The sequence below is a fragment of the Ctenopharyngodon idella genome, chromosome 8 (assembly GCF_019924925.1).
Source record: "Ctenopharyngodon idella isolate HZGC_01 chromosome 8, HZGC01, whole genome shotgun sequence".
Taxonomy (NCBI): domain Eukaryota; kingdom Metazoa; phylum Chordata; class Actinopteri; order Cypriniformes; family Xenocyprididae; genus Ctenopharyngodon; species Ctenopharyngodon idella.
Window position 1 is genome coordinate 16,200,355 of NC_067227.1, and position 15,781 is coordinate 16,216,135.

Genomic DNA, 15,781 nt, shown 5'->3' on the forward strand with positions numbered 1-15,781 from the left:
AGAACATTTTCTTAGTTGTTGTTGTAGAGTAGGTCTGGATTTATTTTGTTTTATTGGTGACATCATGTTTCGTTTTCAGTGTCCAGTGGGTCATGGTTATGAGTACAGTATGTGAATATATTTCAGCTTAATTTACTCTGGTTTGACCTGGTGGACTTATTACCTGAAAGTCTTTAAAATTAAGAGGAAAAAAAGAAATAAAAATGTAAAAAAAGAGGCTGATTTTCTCAAATCATTCACTCAAGATTTAGCATTTCCCTGCATTTATAAGCATTTCTCCACACTTTATATGGGCTATAATGAAACCTCTTGTGTACTGTGGTGGTCCTGTTTAAATTCTTAATTTCCCCAAACAGGAAATCAGTTTGGGGGTATTTACGAGCTGCCTGATGTGGGATGTTTCTCTATGGAACGTTCACGCTCCATAAGACTCACAAGGTGTTCTCAGAGCAGATGTTAAACAGAAACTGTGCTTCATGTAAGGTTGAAGCTCACCTGGTTTTTTACATCATCAGTAGGAACAGCTGAGACCTTTGGGGAGTTGTAATCCACATTGACTGACTGTGTATCCCATTATCATCTGTCTCTGATCAATCAAGATCCATTAACTTTAGACTGTGAACAGGCTTTCATGCTCTTATCTGCAAGGTTTCAGCAGCGGAAATGTAAAAAGGTTGGTGATAAAACTTGAGAAACTTCTGAACCAACAGATGAATGTTCTTAAAGAATCCACCACACTTCAGTTCATTCAGTTTTATAGAATAGAATTGTTTTTAGATTATAATTATTTTTAGGATGATTTAAACAAGTACTAAAAGAATAGTTCAGATTTCTGGTACTGTAGCCAAGACATTGAAAAATAATATACAGAATGTGGAAATTGTATTATGAATATTGTATTATGAGTGGCTAAACTGCATTTTTAACTAGTTAGTACTTCATTTTAACCATATAAAGAAGAAAAGAAAATGCTAACAAAAGGGTAAAGCCATCCATAAATTATTCCTTGGATTTTACGTCCCTGTACGTTCTAAAACAGTTTTGTTGGTGCTAGGAACAGAGTCAAGCTTTACTTGGCAGAACTGTTCCTCTGGAACATATCCCAAATGTCTCGGAAATCTATCTATCTATCTATCTATCTATCTATCTCTCTCTCTCTCTCTCTCTCTCTCTCTCTCTCTGTCTGTCTGTCTGTCTGTCTGTCTGTCGGTCGATCACTCTATCTGTCATTCTATTTGTCTGTCTGTCTATCTTTCTATCTGCCTGTCTGTTGGTCGCTCTATCTTTCTGTCTGTCTGTCTGTCTATCAGTCGTTCGCTCTATCGGCCATTCTATCTGTCTGTCTGTCGGTCACTCTATCGGTCGTTCTATTTGTCTGTCTATCTTTCTATCTGTCTGTTGGTCGCTCTATCTGTCTGTCTGTCGGTCACTCTATCGGTCGTTCTATTTGTCTGTCTGTCTATCTTTCTATCTTTCTGTTGGTGTGTCTATCTGTCTGTCGGTCAGTCAGTCGCTCTATTGGTCATTCTATTTGTCTGTCGGTCACTCTATCGGTCGTTCTATTTGTCTGTCTGTCTATCTTTCTATCTGTCTGTTGGTCTGTCTGTCGGTCGCTCTATCTATCTGTCTGTCTGTCTATCTGTCGGCCACTCTATCGGTCATTCTGTCTGTCTGTCTGTCTATCGGTCAGTCGCTCTATCGGTCGTTCTATTTGTCTGTCTGTCTGTCTGTCTATCTGTCTGTCTATCTTTCTATCTGTCTGTCTGTCAGTCGCTCTATCGGTTGTTCTGTCTGTCTGTCTATCTTTCTATCTGTCTGTCGGTCACTATCGGTCGTTCTATTTGTTTGTCTGTCTGTCTGTCGGTCACTCTATCGGTCGTTCTATTTGTCTGTCTGTCTATCTATCTGTCGGTCACTTTATCTATCTGTCTGTCTGTCTATCGGTCAGTCGCTCTATCGGTCGTTCTATTTGTCTGTCTGTCTATCTGTCTGTCTGTCTATCTTTCTATCTGTCTGTCTGTCAGTCGCTCTATCGGTTGTTCTGTCTGTCTGTCTGTCTATCTTTCTATCTGTCGGTCGCTCTATCTGTCTGTCTGTCTGTCGGTCGCTCTATCTATCTTTCTGTCTGTCTATCTGTCTGTCTGTCGGTCGCTCTATCGGTCTTTCTATCTGTCTATCTGTCTGTCTGTCGGTCACTCTATCGGTCGTTCTATTTGTCTGTCTATCTGTCTATCTTTCTATCTGTCTGTCGGTCTGTCTGTCGGTCTGTCTATCTATCTGTCTGTCTGTCGGTCGCTCTATCGGTCGTTCTTTTTGTCTGTCTGTCTATCTATCTGTCTGTCTGTCGGTCGCTCTATCTAGCTGTCTGTCTGTCGGTCGCTCTATCGGTTGTTCTGTTTGTCTGTCTATCTTTCTATCTGTCTGTCTGTTGGTCGCTCTCTCTCTTTCTCTCTCTCAAAATACATCCATAGTACACCAAACATGATATCTAAGATAATGTGCATGATGAGCAGATTCTAAATTTTTTAGTTAGATGTTGAGAAATTCAGGGTAATACATTTCAATATGAGGTAATGAGAGCACAGTTACTATGGCAACATTTATTTATGTCAGAGACACATGAAGTGGTGTCAGACCAAAGGACTTTATAAGGTAACCTCTTGAAAGTAATCTTTGATCAGAAGTGTTATTAGATGTGAACATCAGTTTTCCACATGCTAGCGGTAGGAAAAACTGCACCATGTGTTGGTGATTTGGGGTACGTTTTGTCTCATTCACAATGCGAGGCAGCGCTGTGGTTTCTACATAGAGCTCTCTAATCTGTGTCATAGACTGAGTTAACTGTGTCACATTCTTTGCTGAGGACTGTGTGCTTGGATTTCATTCAAAACCAGTGTGTAAGTGTGAGCTTCTTCTCTTTCCAATGCTAATCCAAAACTGGTGCAACAAGCAAAATTGGTAACACTTTAGTTTAGGGTCCAATTCTCACTAATAACTAGTTGCTTATTCGCATGCATATTACTAGGATATTGTCTGTTTATTAGCACATATTAATGCCTTATTCTGCATGACCATTCCTACCCAATACCTAAACTTATCAACTACCTTACTAACTATTAAAAAGGCAGTAATTATTGAGGCAAAAGTGGTAGTTAATAGTTAAGATAATAGTTAATAGTGAGAATCTAAAGTGTGACCGTAAAAATTATTTTCTTTATGACCAATCAATGCTTTCAAAAACAACATTTGGCCATGAGAGTCAAATCAAAGGAAAGGGAGATTCTCACTAGATAAATATCCCATAACAATTTCTGCTGAAGTTGTTTCTGAAAACACAGGTTGTTAGTGATTTCCATTCAAGTGAGGAAAGGAAAATACAAAGTGATCTCGAATGAATAGTTCCCAGACTGTATCTTACTTCAGAAAGAAAACATCAGATTAGCATCTGTTGCTGAATGCCGTGGTTCCAATGGAGAAATAATTATGTGACAGACACAGGTGAAAGCAATATATGGTGTTGTAATCAGTCTCTAATTCAAATCCACCCATTGTGAATCATCCCAAAATATACATGGTATAATTTCCCTTCCAGATGTGTATAATTCTTATGTTGTTAGATGTAATCTTTTTGACAGTTAGCTCATAGCCTTCCATGTTAACTAATTAATTGTTATTTAGACTCAGAAAAAAATTTTATTGCACAAAGGTTGCTCTTTCTTAGCTCAAGCTTCAATTATGTTAATAAATAAACATAAACATATGTTTCATTAAGTATCAATTTTATAATTTGATATGATTTAGATAAGAAATGTTTGAGTTCATAAGAACAATGAACTAAATGAATTATAACTCTGAATAACTAAAACTGAGGAAACAAAGAACACTTTAAATAGCAAAACAAAAATTAAATGCTCTTTGGTGGGGCCCGGGGCCTCTTCAAATTTATAATAAGTTAAAGTTTCATTATGTCTTTTATCTTTTTGGCTAATCAAAATAATTACATAAACTTTTAAATTAAAAGAAAACCTCTTTGAGAATATTGTTTGCAAGAATCACAGCAGAATATAACTGGATTAAAACCATGCTTGTTGCTTGTTAGGTAAATAGGTTAATTTCTAACAAACTTAGCTGTGAACAAATACGATAATTAATGCACAAAATAAAATGTTAATTAAGTGTATATTAAAATAGTTTGGGTTGCTAGACATGCTCAAATATTTTTAAAGCACTTACTGTAAGTGGATGAGGTGCTCTAACTGCAAATAAGAACACAGAGGAAAGCTCCAAAGTAATTCCTGACAAAAGCGAGGGACAAACCAAAATAGCTCAGTGCTGAAGTCATCACTTTAAAGAGGACCATGACTGTCACTATAAATCAGAAATGTTTGACATAAATGTCCAACATGAAAGATCTTGCTCTTCTTGCAAGCATAAGCATCTCATTAATGCAAATAAACATGAGTCTGACAACATTAATTTGCAACTACATGTCAAATAACTGTCATTTGAGGATTAATAGACTGTTAGGGTTTGGGTTAGTATAAGTTGACATGTACTTGCAATGTTACTTATTAGTCAGTATAATGTCTTTTGGGGAGCATCAAAATAAAGTGTTAGCAGATACTTAAGCAACAGTCTACTAATATTTAATGACTGGTAGTTGACATGCAGATGCAAAGTTGCTTATAGTTAGTAGAATGTCTAAAGTGGACCATCAAAATAAAGTGTTACTTTTGTTTTTCCTCTTTTGTTCACTAAATGTATTTGGTTACAAGGCACTGGTGTATACAGCTGGGCTTTGAGTCACTTAATCGCAAAAGAGAACAGTTAGGGATATCTGTCTTTTTCTGTTGTGACTGGGAAGTACAGAGAGTGTTAACTTCAGATAATCAGAGGGTAGAAAAGCAGTTCAAAGGAAACAGGAATGATAATAGTTTATCTTGAGGATTGCGGCCTCCAGTCTGTTATAACTAATGCAATGTGCCCGGTTCAGCGTGAACAAACACAAGGAGTGTGATGTCATCCATCTCGTAATGCCAGGTTTTGTATTTCTTCAGTCAAAAGGCTGTGTGCGATGATCCGTGTTATCCAGCATGATATGAATGTTCCAAAGAGCATCTTGTGTGCTTCAATGAGGAAATCTGACCTTTTACGCAAAGGAGTTCACATGGTCACTGATTTGCTTGTGTTTGATTAGTGATCTAAAAAAGTACAGAATTTCTTTTTTTTTTCTTCTTCTTCTTCTTCTTCTTTCATTTTACATCAGTATTTTCTCTCTTTAAAAAATAAATAAATGTATCAAAATCCTAAAAATTTTATTACTGTTTATTTACAGTGTTTTTAAAAAATATCTGGTTTGGACATACAATGTCTTAAAGGCACTTTTATTTTGTTTTTGGTATTCAAATATGTCCTATTTTAAACAATGTGGGTTTTTTTATATTTTGATCACTTTTTTTTTTATCTGTATCACTGCCCTCGACTAAAGATTTTTCTAGTCGACTATTAGTCGTTCATTTAAGCGATTAGTCGACTAATTGCATGTGTACATTAATAAGCCATATAAGTCATAATAATTAGCCTTTAATATATAATACATAGCCTAAGAAGCGCTCAAGCGCACACATAAAGCTTGCCGCAGCACACTGGCAAATGTAATGACTAGAGCTGCGCGATTAATCGTAAAAAGATCGCGATCTCGATTCAAGCACCCACGCGATCCTACTTTATTAATGACAATGATTCTCCCGCGTCTATTAAAGCTTTGACAAAATCATACTGAAACGTTCAAATCTGTGTTCGTGTTGCCAGAGCCAGAGAGAGCCGTTTTGAATCACACATTAGTTATTTCTGTGTTACAAATATTCACATTATCACAGAAGTACTGAGATATAAATTTTCTAGTATTTAAACACCGATGTCTATGATAGTGATCAAAATAGAGCAAACTACCTTTTGAAACGAACTTGGCACGTCAAAAAACGGTTGTATCAATTACATCTAATTCTGCTAGGTGGCGACAACTGACTGTTAAAAAATGCATTTGTCATTGAATCGTTCATTCAAAAGATTCGTTCAAAAACACTGATTCATCCAGCAATGAAACAAGTATTTATTAATGAGTCATTGAATTCATTCAAAACCATTTTTTAAAATAATTAATTCAAACATTTTCCAGCAATTAGAGTCAGCAATTTATATTTTGTTAGAACCTCTAAATTACATGTTATTTTGTTTGGTTGTATATTCAGAATCGTGGGAGAATCGTGATCTCTATTTGAAACCAAAAAATCGTGATTCTCATTTTATACAGAATCATGCAGCTCTAGTAATGACTTTGAATGTGTCGTGAAAAAACAGCAAAGAGTCTGAACATTTTAATAATTTATTTATAATATTTTCAGTGTTTTCGGCTGCAAAGACGATGTACACCATCTCCGCTGTGGATGCGCCTATATACACGTTTCATATGGATTATGTAATCTTGCCTGAGAATATTTGTTTCCCACTTGAATTGGTTGACAATCGCTTGACATTTCAAGCTTTATATAGATATATTTCTCATATCTGTGAGGCACGTATACAGTGAGTTTTGGTTTATTTTTTGACATTGCCAGTTTCACAGAGATCGAGACAGCAGAAAGCGTATCATGTTTATTTTCTTTATTTTGCAAAGGCACAACATTTTCTTGTTATTGTGAGTTTACAGTTTCGAATGATGGTTTATTCTTATTTGTATGACCAAAAATGACAGCGTATTTTAAGTTAAATGCAAGTGATCGCGCTGGCGCCTGCAGTAAGCGCACTATACTTTAGCTTCCACACTCCACACAATCACTTGGATAAGCATCTAATAGCACACATTTATCTATGTTAACGTTAAAGCAAGCAGCCAAGTAAAGTTGCTGTTACTAACATGTTTCAAATGATCAGCCATATTTGAGGTAGATGGATGATAGGCGAACGTTTGGATTTCCTGCCCGACATACTGTAATTACCACAAGCACCCGCCTTTAACGATCTGTCCCTCAATGACTGCGTGACTTCGCCACCAGTTTTTTTCTGCGACTAACCGAATAATAAAATTTTTGGCCGACTAAGCCTCTTCTAGTCAACTAACGATTAGTCGAATAGTAGGAGGCAGCCCTAATAAATATACAGGTGCTGGTCATATAATTAGAATATCATCAAAAAGTTGATTTATTTCACTAATTCCATTCAAAAAGTGAAACTTGTATATTATATTCATTTATTACACACAGACTGAAATATTTCAAATGTTTATTTCTTTTAATTTTGATGATTATAACTGACAACTAAGGAAAATCCCAAATTCAGTATCTCAGAAAATTAGAATATTGTGAAAAGGTTCAATATTGAAGACACCTGGTGCCACACTCTAATCAGCTAATTAACTCAAAACACCTGCAAAGGCCTTTAAATGGTCTCTCAGTCTAGTTCTGTAGGCTACACAATCATGGGGAAGACTGCTGACTTGACAGTTGTCCAAAAGACGACCATTGACACCTTGCACAAGGAGGGCAGGACACAAAATGTCATTGCAAAAGAAGTTGGCTGTTCACAGAGCTCTGTGTCCAAGCACATTAATAGAGAGGCGAAGGGAAGGAAAAGATGTGGTAGAAAAAAGTGTACAAGCAATAGGGATAACCGCACCCTGGAGAGGATTGTGAAACAAAACCCATTCAAAAATGTGGGGGAGATTCACAAAGAGTGGACTGCAGCTGGAGTCAGTGCTTCAAGAACCACTACGCACAGACGTATGCAAGACATGGGTTTCACTCCTTGTGTCAAGCCACTCTTGAACAACAGACAGCGTCAGAAGCGTCTCGCCTGGGCTAAAGACAAAAAGGACTGGACTGCTGCTGAGTGGTCCAAAGTTATGTTCTCTGATGAAAGTAAATTTTGCATTTCCTTTGGAAATCAGGGTCCCAGAGTCTGGAGGAAGAGAGGAGAGGCGCACAATCCACGTTGCTTGAAGTCCAGTGTAAAGTTTCCACAGTCAGTGATGGTTTGGGGTGCCATGTCATCTGCTGGTGTTGGTCCACTGTGTTTTCTGAGGTCCAAGGTCAACGCAGCTGTATACCAGGAAGTTTTAGAGCACTTCATGCTTCCTGCTGCTGACCAACTTTATGGAGATGCAGATTTCATTTTCCAACAGGACTTGGCACCTGCACACAGTGCCAAACCTACCAGTACCTGGTTTAAAGACCATGGTATCACTGTTCTTAATTGGCCAGCAAACTCGCCTGACCTGAACCCCATAGAAAATCTATGTGGTATTGTGAAGAGGAAGATGCGATATGCCAGACCCAACAATGCAGAAGAGCTGAAGGCCACTATCAGAGCAACCTGGGCTCTTATAACACCTGAGCAGTGCCACAGACTGATCGACTCCATGCCACGCCGCATTGCTGCAGTAATTCAGGCAAAAGGAGCCATAACTAAGTATTGAGTGCTGTACATGCTCATACTTTTCATGTTCATACTTCTCAGTTGGCCAAGATTTCTAAAAATCCTTTCTTTGTATTGGTCTTAAGTAATATTCTAATTTTCTGAGATACTGAATTTGGGATTTTCCTTAGTTGTCAGTTATAATCATCAAAATTAAAAGAAATAAACATTTGAAATATATCAGTCTGTGTGTAATGAATGAATATAATATACAAGTTTCACTTTTTGAATGGAATTAGTGAAATAAATCAACTTTTTGATGATATTCTAATTATATGACCAGCACCTGTACTGCTCAAAGGTTTGGGATATCTACAGTAATATGAAATCTTTTTCTTTCTTTTTTTAAAGTAAATTATAATTTTATTCAGCAAGGATGCATTAAATTGCTCAAAATCACATGCAGTTTCCACAAAAAACTACACAACTATTTTCAACATTGATAACAAAAAGAAATGTTCCTTGATCACCAAATCAGCATATTATAATAATTTCTGAATGATCATGTGATGCATATTAAAATATATTAAAATAAAATATAATATTAAATTTTAAATTGTAATACTATTTCCAAATCGTACTGTTTTTTTACTGTATATTTTGACCAAATAAATGCAGCCTTGATGATCATAAGAGACTGTACCAACCCCAAACTTTTGAATGGTATAAAGAATATTAATATGTGCAGAACATGTTAGATATTTTGTCTGTAAAAGGTTGTAAGAGTTCAAAAGTTTATGGTAAATTGAGATGTGAAATGTACAACAACATTTCAATCCTGAATTGACCTCAGATTAAAGAAGTATCTTTGATCTGCTGTGATCATGCATGAAGGCCCATGCGCTCAAGTTTTCCAGGCATGGAAAAAGTGAGCATCTGAGGTCATGGACAGTTCCTCAGAGCAACAGTTCCTGCTATTATTGTTCAATAAATATTGAGTTTTTTGTGGGGTTGCAAATGATTGTGAGGCAGCGATAATTATTTCATTGGAACAGATCTTTTCTTGGATTGTGCGTGTCTGTGAAGATAGAAAGGGCTTGCAGGGTGAAAGTCTAATTATAGCGGAAGTGGACCAAACCAAGAAAATGATCTGTGACATCATCCCAGCTGCAAGAATCATGGGGGATGTGTATGTAGGCGTAACTTTCATGTCTTTAGGCTCTAAGAAGTGCATTCATTCCATTGAAGTCTTGTCAAGCGGAGGTTGACAAGAACTGTGTGCATTTGTTCAAGGGGAACATTTTCCATAATTTGCGCCATTCTGCACACATTATAAGAATCAAAGAGGTGAGGAACATACAAAACCAGCTCAGCCTCTTAAGCAGGGCCACCTGCGCAGATTCTGCTGGGTAAACATTAGTCAGAACAAGGCTGAAGTGTTCTCCTGTCTCCATTGATGATGGATGTGCCTGCGCTGACCTTAGATGACCTCTTCACCCCAAGGCCTCAGATTACTCATCCTTTCCACTCTGAAATAACTGACATTGCCACCATGAAAAGAGGTTCGTTGTCAGCAACAGCAAGAAATTGACCATGAAATTTACTTTAACTTGTGGAAAAGATGATTGTATTGGTTCTTCATGTTGATTCTATAACCAATAAACAATATATGTGAATAATATATATAAAGTTGGACTGTCAATGTTTAAAAATGTGGTCCCACTTTATATTAGATGGCCTTGACTACTATGTACTTACATCAAACTAATAAAAAAGAGCTGTTGTAGAAATTTATGTATAATCACAAAAAAAAAAAAAAAAAATCACACAAAGGATATTATTTAGTTTTCTTTTTCTTAAAACAAATGCACTGATGACAAAAAAAAGAGCTTAACCACAGTTAAATATCGATTGATGTGATTGACAGCCCTAATTATAAGTGGAGGGCAATAGCAGAAATTTGCCAGTCAGGACATACTTCGTTCTCTCATCCACCGTAAGCTTCCAATTAAATGTAACTGACCGTGCAGCTGAAAATTAGATTTTAACTGTTTATTTTGGATGGAACTTTTGACTGGTATTTCTGTACATGCAGCTAAATGTCTCCATAGCTGCTTCTTTTATTAGTCCTGGCTTCATTCTGAGCTGACTCAGGGCTGTCTGCCTCACCTGTGAGTAATATTTGAACACGGACCCTCCTTGACACCCACATGTTCACGCATGTAACAGTAGCCCTACCTCAAGTCATTTTCCATAGCCTCATAGGGGGCCGGAGCACATGTGCTTTGGTTGAAAAATGAGATCAGGCTATTGATTCCACACCTGGCCGTCTGACATTGAGTGTATAGAAAAGTGGGCTGGTTTGTGTGTGTGCTACAGTGTTTCGTGATCATGTGCGTGTTTGTGTAGGAGAAACAGCTGCAGTCATTGAGTGACACTTTATTTTAGGGACTAGGATGACTAGGATATTTTCCTGTTTTAGGTTTTCTAAGGAATTTCTAATGAATTTGTGTTGACTCTTCAGAGACAAATTGCTGATCTTAAATTCTTTTCCTTTACAGAAATGCATCTAAAATATTAAACTTAAATGGTTTTGCATGTTCCAGTCCCCCCATACAAAGCCTCTCTTTCACCATCATTAATTTCCTTCCCAAAGTATGCTGGAGTTTTCCTTATTTCCTAAGTTTTATTTTCCTGCTGTGCCTAACATGTTTTTTTTTCCTCGAGCCACATGTGGCTGGTGCGATTTACAGTTATTTTAGCCGGATACCCCACAGACTCCGCTCCACAAAAATTGCTCAGGCACTTGGTGGAAAAAAACAAAAAATGAGTGATACGAATTTTAATCTATCTTACATCCACTTTCCACATTTTGATAGTCTTGTACAGCCATAAAATTGTCTACCTTATAATGTCTTTGTGATTGCCTCGGGGAGTCAGAAAGTTGGCAGAGTGAATATTATTGTGAAACTGTCATCACGTCCCAGGCTTCTTTAAGTCTCATAAATTTGCAATTGAGAGGAATACCAGATTGTCCATTTCATTCAGAACTCAAAGAAGTCCCTGAAGAAGATCAGAAGTTTCCACATTTCAAATCAATCAGATATTTGATATCAGTTTAAGGGTCATCAGCTATATTTACATTAAAGGGTTAGGACATTTCTGTCATTAAATTTCTGTCATTAATTACTCACCCTGATGTCATTCCAAACCCGTAAGACCAGTTCATCTTCAGAACACAAATTAAGATATTTTTGATGAAATCCAAGAGTGTTTTTATCCCCCATAAAAAATAAAAAAAAGCCTCTCGGATTATTTCATTATTTTTTTTTTTTTTTGCACACACAAAAGTATTTTTGTCTCTTCATAACATTAAGGTTGAACCACTGTAGTCACATTGACTATTTTAACAATGTCTTTACTACTTTACTGACCTGCTTTCTATGTGCGATTAAAAAAAAAAAAAAAAAAAAAACTCTCAGATTTCAACAAAAATATCTTAATATGTGTTCCGAAAGAAGAACGAAGGTCTTACAGATGTGGAACGACATGAGGGTGAGTAATTAATGACAGAAATTTCATTTTTGGGTGAACTAACCCTTTAAGGATCCTGTTATTGTGCTGTTATTAATTACATTAAATGCTGATTATCTCAGTTTTTACTTGCAGTCTTTTCACTCTCATGCTGATTTTGTGGAGTATAGGCAGGGTGCGAATTACCCTGCCTATACTCCACAAGAAAATAGTTTACCCAATATGAAACATTGCCTATAAATATGAAAATTGCGGCATTGTATTTACAGTAGATTTGTTTGTTATATCATATTTATAGTCGTTTTCTTTTACGTATGTAGTTTGCAGTGTTGAGCGTTAAAACTAATCACACACGTTTTCGTTGAGTTTAGGAATACAATGTCCAATGTCCAGTGATTAGTCACCCGCAATCCGTAAAAAAGCATTAAACAAATTCATTAAAGTTCTTGGTTTGTTTTGTCTGTAGCCAGAATATGATGCCTTTTCCCCACCAAAAAATTTTGCCGACTTAATAATCATCATTACAATTTTAAGAACAATAATCAACCATAATGATTTTGTCATAAATTCCATGTCAGATGCAGCTTCTGTTCCACCTTTGCAGTAGTTGATGGTTGAAAAAAATCATTGGTAACAGTCTGTATAATTGTGATTGATTAAAATAACTGGTTAAATTTAACCCCCCAACCAAAAAAAAACAAAAAAAACATTGACCCCCCTGAAGGCCATTGTGTAATTCGCACCCTGAGTATAGGGATGTGTCTTCATCTCACAGCTGTCAATTTCATACTAAAAATGGCACTCTCTTGACACATCAGCCTTAAAACTTTAACGTTCATGGTTTTTTTATGTATACTTCATGTAAAAATCATGACTTACAGCTACCATATGGATTTTTTTACAAGACAGTCCTCTATACATCACAAGGAAGGAATCTATGGAAGAAGAGTATAGTGAAACCTTTAACAGATGCCTTGCATTAAAATCCCCAGTGACACGCTGAGCCCATTGAGCTAAAATATAAGAGGGCAAAACCACTCCTGAGATAATGCAGGATAAATAGAGAGGGATTCAAAGGCAAAGGCAAATGTTTCCAGTAATTATCCGACTAAGGATATGTCCTCAGGCATTCTCTCCAAGACATCATTTTACAACGAACTAGATGAACGTATGGAAAAATTCCATCTGTCGGGGATTGTCACTCAATGCTGTCGCTCAATATAAACATTATGCTTGCGGTTAAAAAACATCTAGTTTAACTGTTGATAAACCGCTTTCATTTCATTTTCATCTGGAAGTACTGCCAAAGCACTTTAGATAGTTTCCTTGTCCTGTAAAAATATCTTTCGACTGCCAATAACAACCAAATCAGATTTATTTCATAGGAGGAGTGGAAGCATCAACTATGAAAGAATATCTTAAGATATTTTCCTTTTGACGATCAAATACTTTCCTTTTGACCTTTTGTGGAAAATTGTGAAATTGAAACTGAATGTGCTTGATCCATTAACAAAATTTGCTGCAAACCTGAGAAAACTCGAGAATTGCCTGCTTAGGAGCACCTTTGATTTATGGTAATTTCTGATAATTATGTTTAATAATGAATTGCAAATTTGATTTGAAGTAGCGCAATCTTAAAGTTATAATTCACCAAAAAATGAAACTGTTGTCATCACTTACTCACCCTTATGTTATTCCAAAACTGTATGACTTTCTTTTTTCTGTGAAACGCAAAAGAAATTAAAAAAAGGTCCAAAAAGTGTTTTTGTCCATACAGTGAAAATCAGTTTTGAACCTCATTGATATTCAATCTATAGATAAAAACATTTAAAGCAATTTTCAAAATATATTGTTTTGCGTTCCAAAAAGAAAGTAAGTCATACAGTTTTAGAAATAGATTAATGATTATGCTTTATGGTACTTAAATTTGAAGTGTCTATAAAAATTGTAAGTGGCGTGTTTGTCTTGATGTCCGGAGTAAAGCATGACTTGCGTTGATGTCTAGCTGGTGGAGCATTTTCCCTTAAATCACAGCTGAGAACAAGGTGTGCTCTGTTAATGCCTGTTTGGGTTCAGGTCTGCTAGTTTTAATGCTCACTGCTGCCGGGAACGGAGCAGTAGTGATGTGGACAGCACTGCAGGCGACGTTATGCTTAACGTCATGCTTAAGATATTGCCTTGTTTGCTTGTGTTAACTGTAGGGGGGAGGTGATCCCTAGTCAGTGACCCTCTTTAGGCTAGTGTGTGGATGTCAACTATCAGCACCTCTGGATATTTAGAAGAGTTGGATTTTGTTTTATTCAACAGTGAAATGCATTTCAATTGTACTGGAATATTTATGGTTAGTTCCCCCAAAAATGAAAATTCTGTCATCAATTACTTACCTTCATGTCGTTTCAAACCCATAAGACTTTTGTTCATCTTCTGAACACAAATGAAGATATTTTTAAATAAAATCTGAGAGATTTCTGTCTCTCCATTAAAAGTCTATTCACAGTCTATTCAAGTGTTCATAAAGAAGTTTAATCCAAGTTTTCTGAAGATACATGATCGCTTTATATGATGAATAGACTTAATTTAGGCTTTTATTCACATATAAACACTGATCAGCATATATAAACAGAAGCTCAACCACACTTGCTTGACACGTGACGACCCTCATTGGTTCTTGTGGAAGCTCAAATGTACTGGGGTGACATGTGAAAAAGAACTTCATTGGTTCTTGCTACAGATGCACCAATACCACTTTTTTCTAGAAAGAGTCCAATACCAGTACTTTAATTTTTGGTACTTGCTGATACAAAGTACCAATATTCATTGCATTTGTAATTTTTAAAAATATTGGGTAGAGAAACCAAAATAATTTGAATCAAATTAGAAATTAGAAAATAAATATTTCCTTAAGTTATTTTCACGCCTAATTATGCCTGTTAAAATGTATTGTAGGAGCTTATGTTGCTTTCACTGTTCATTCTATTGCAGACGAACATTAAGGACATTAATAATAAAGAACATTGAGCTGCACATATCCAGCATTCTGTTGCACATGCGTTTTCTTTTTCAACTGTTTACGTTTACTTAAGACATAACCGACTATATTTCACAAGGATACTCGCCGATACAGGCATTTTGACATAATTCTGTGCAAATTTGTCCGTTCAAGTACAAGAGTAGGTTATTTATGTTCTGAGAGGCAGCTTTCTGGGTGCACGCTTCGGATGTTTGTGCACAGAAAACTTTTTGAAAATGTCATGTGATTACTATACATAAATCATGCAACAGTTCATGTTTTTACTTACATATACAGTTTAGTTTTAATCCAAATGACGCTTGTGTGCTGAGTGAGCAATCAGCAATCAAGAGCAAGCAAAAAGTGTGCACTCTCTCTCTCTCTCTACCATCAGTTAGCTCACACGTCTGTGCCGCTGTGTATTACTGATACTGGTATTGGTATTGGTATCGGTATCGGTTCATCCCTAGTTCTTGCGCATCAAGAAAGCATGCTTGAGCTTCCATGACCAAATTTGAATGCTATAAGTATGTTCGCTGATCAATGTTTAAGATGAACTAAAGTCTTATGGATTTGTAATGACACAAGAGTAAATGAAGACAGAATTTCCAGTTTTGGGTGAACAATCCCTTTAAAATGAATTTCCTATTGAAATGGTAGCAAGATTTGTTGGGAAATTTTGATTTCACTGGGTCTTTCAAAATGAAATATTGAAATATCGCTAGTCGGGTACATGCCAGTGATCACCAAGGCACTTTGCTGTTAAACAGAGTTTCATCTTGTCATGCTCTCTCTCAGATCCCGTGAAATGTGAGCAACATGTGC

At 36.4% G+C, this 15,781-nt stretch overlaps 1 protein-coding gene across 4 annotated transcripts in view; it reads left to right on the forward strand.

The window, feature by feature from the left end:
• ralgps1 (Ral GEF with PH domain and SH3 binding motif 1) overlaps positions 1-15,781 on the forward strand; it is a 166,146-nt gene that overhangs the window by 98,154 nt on the left and 52,211 nt on the right. The window lies entirely within an intron of this gene.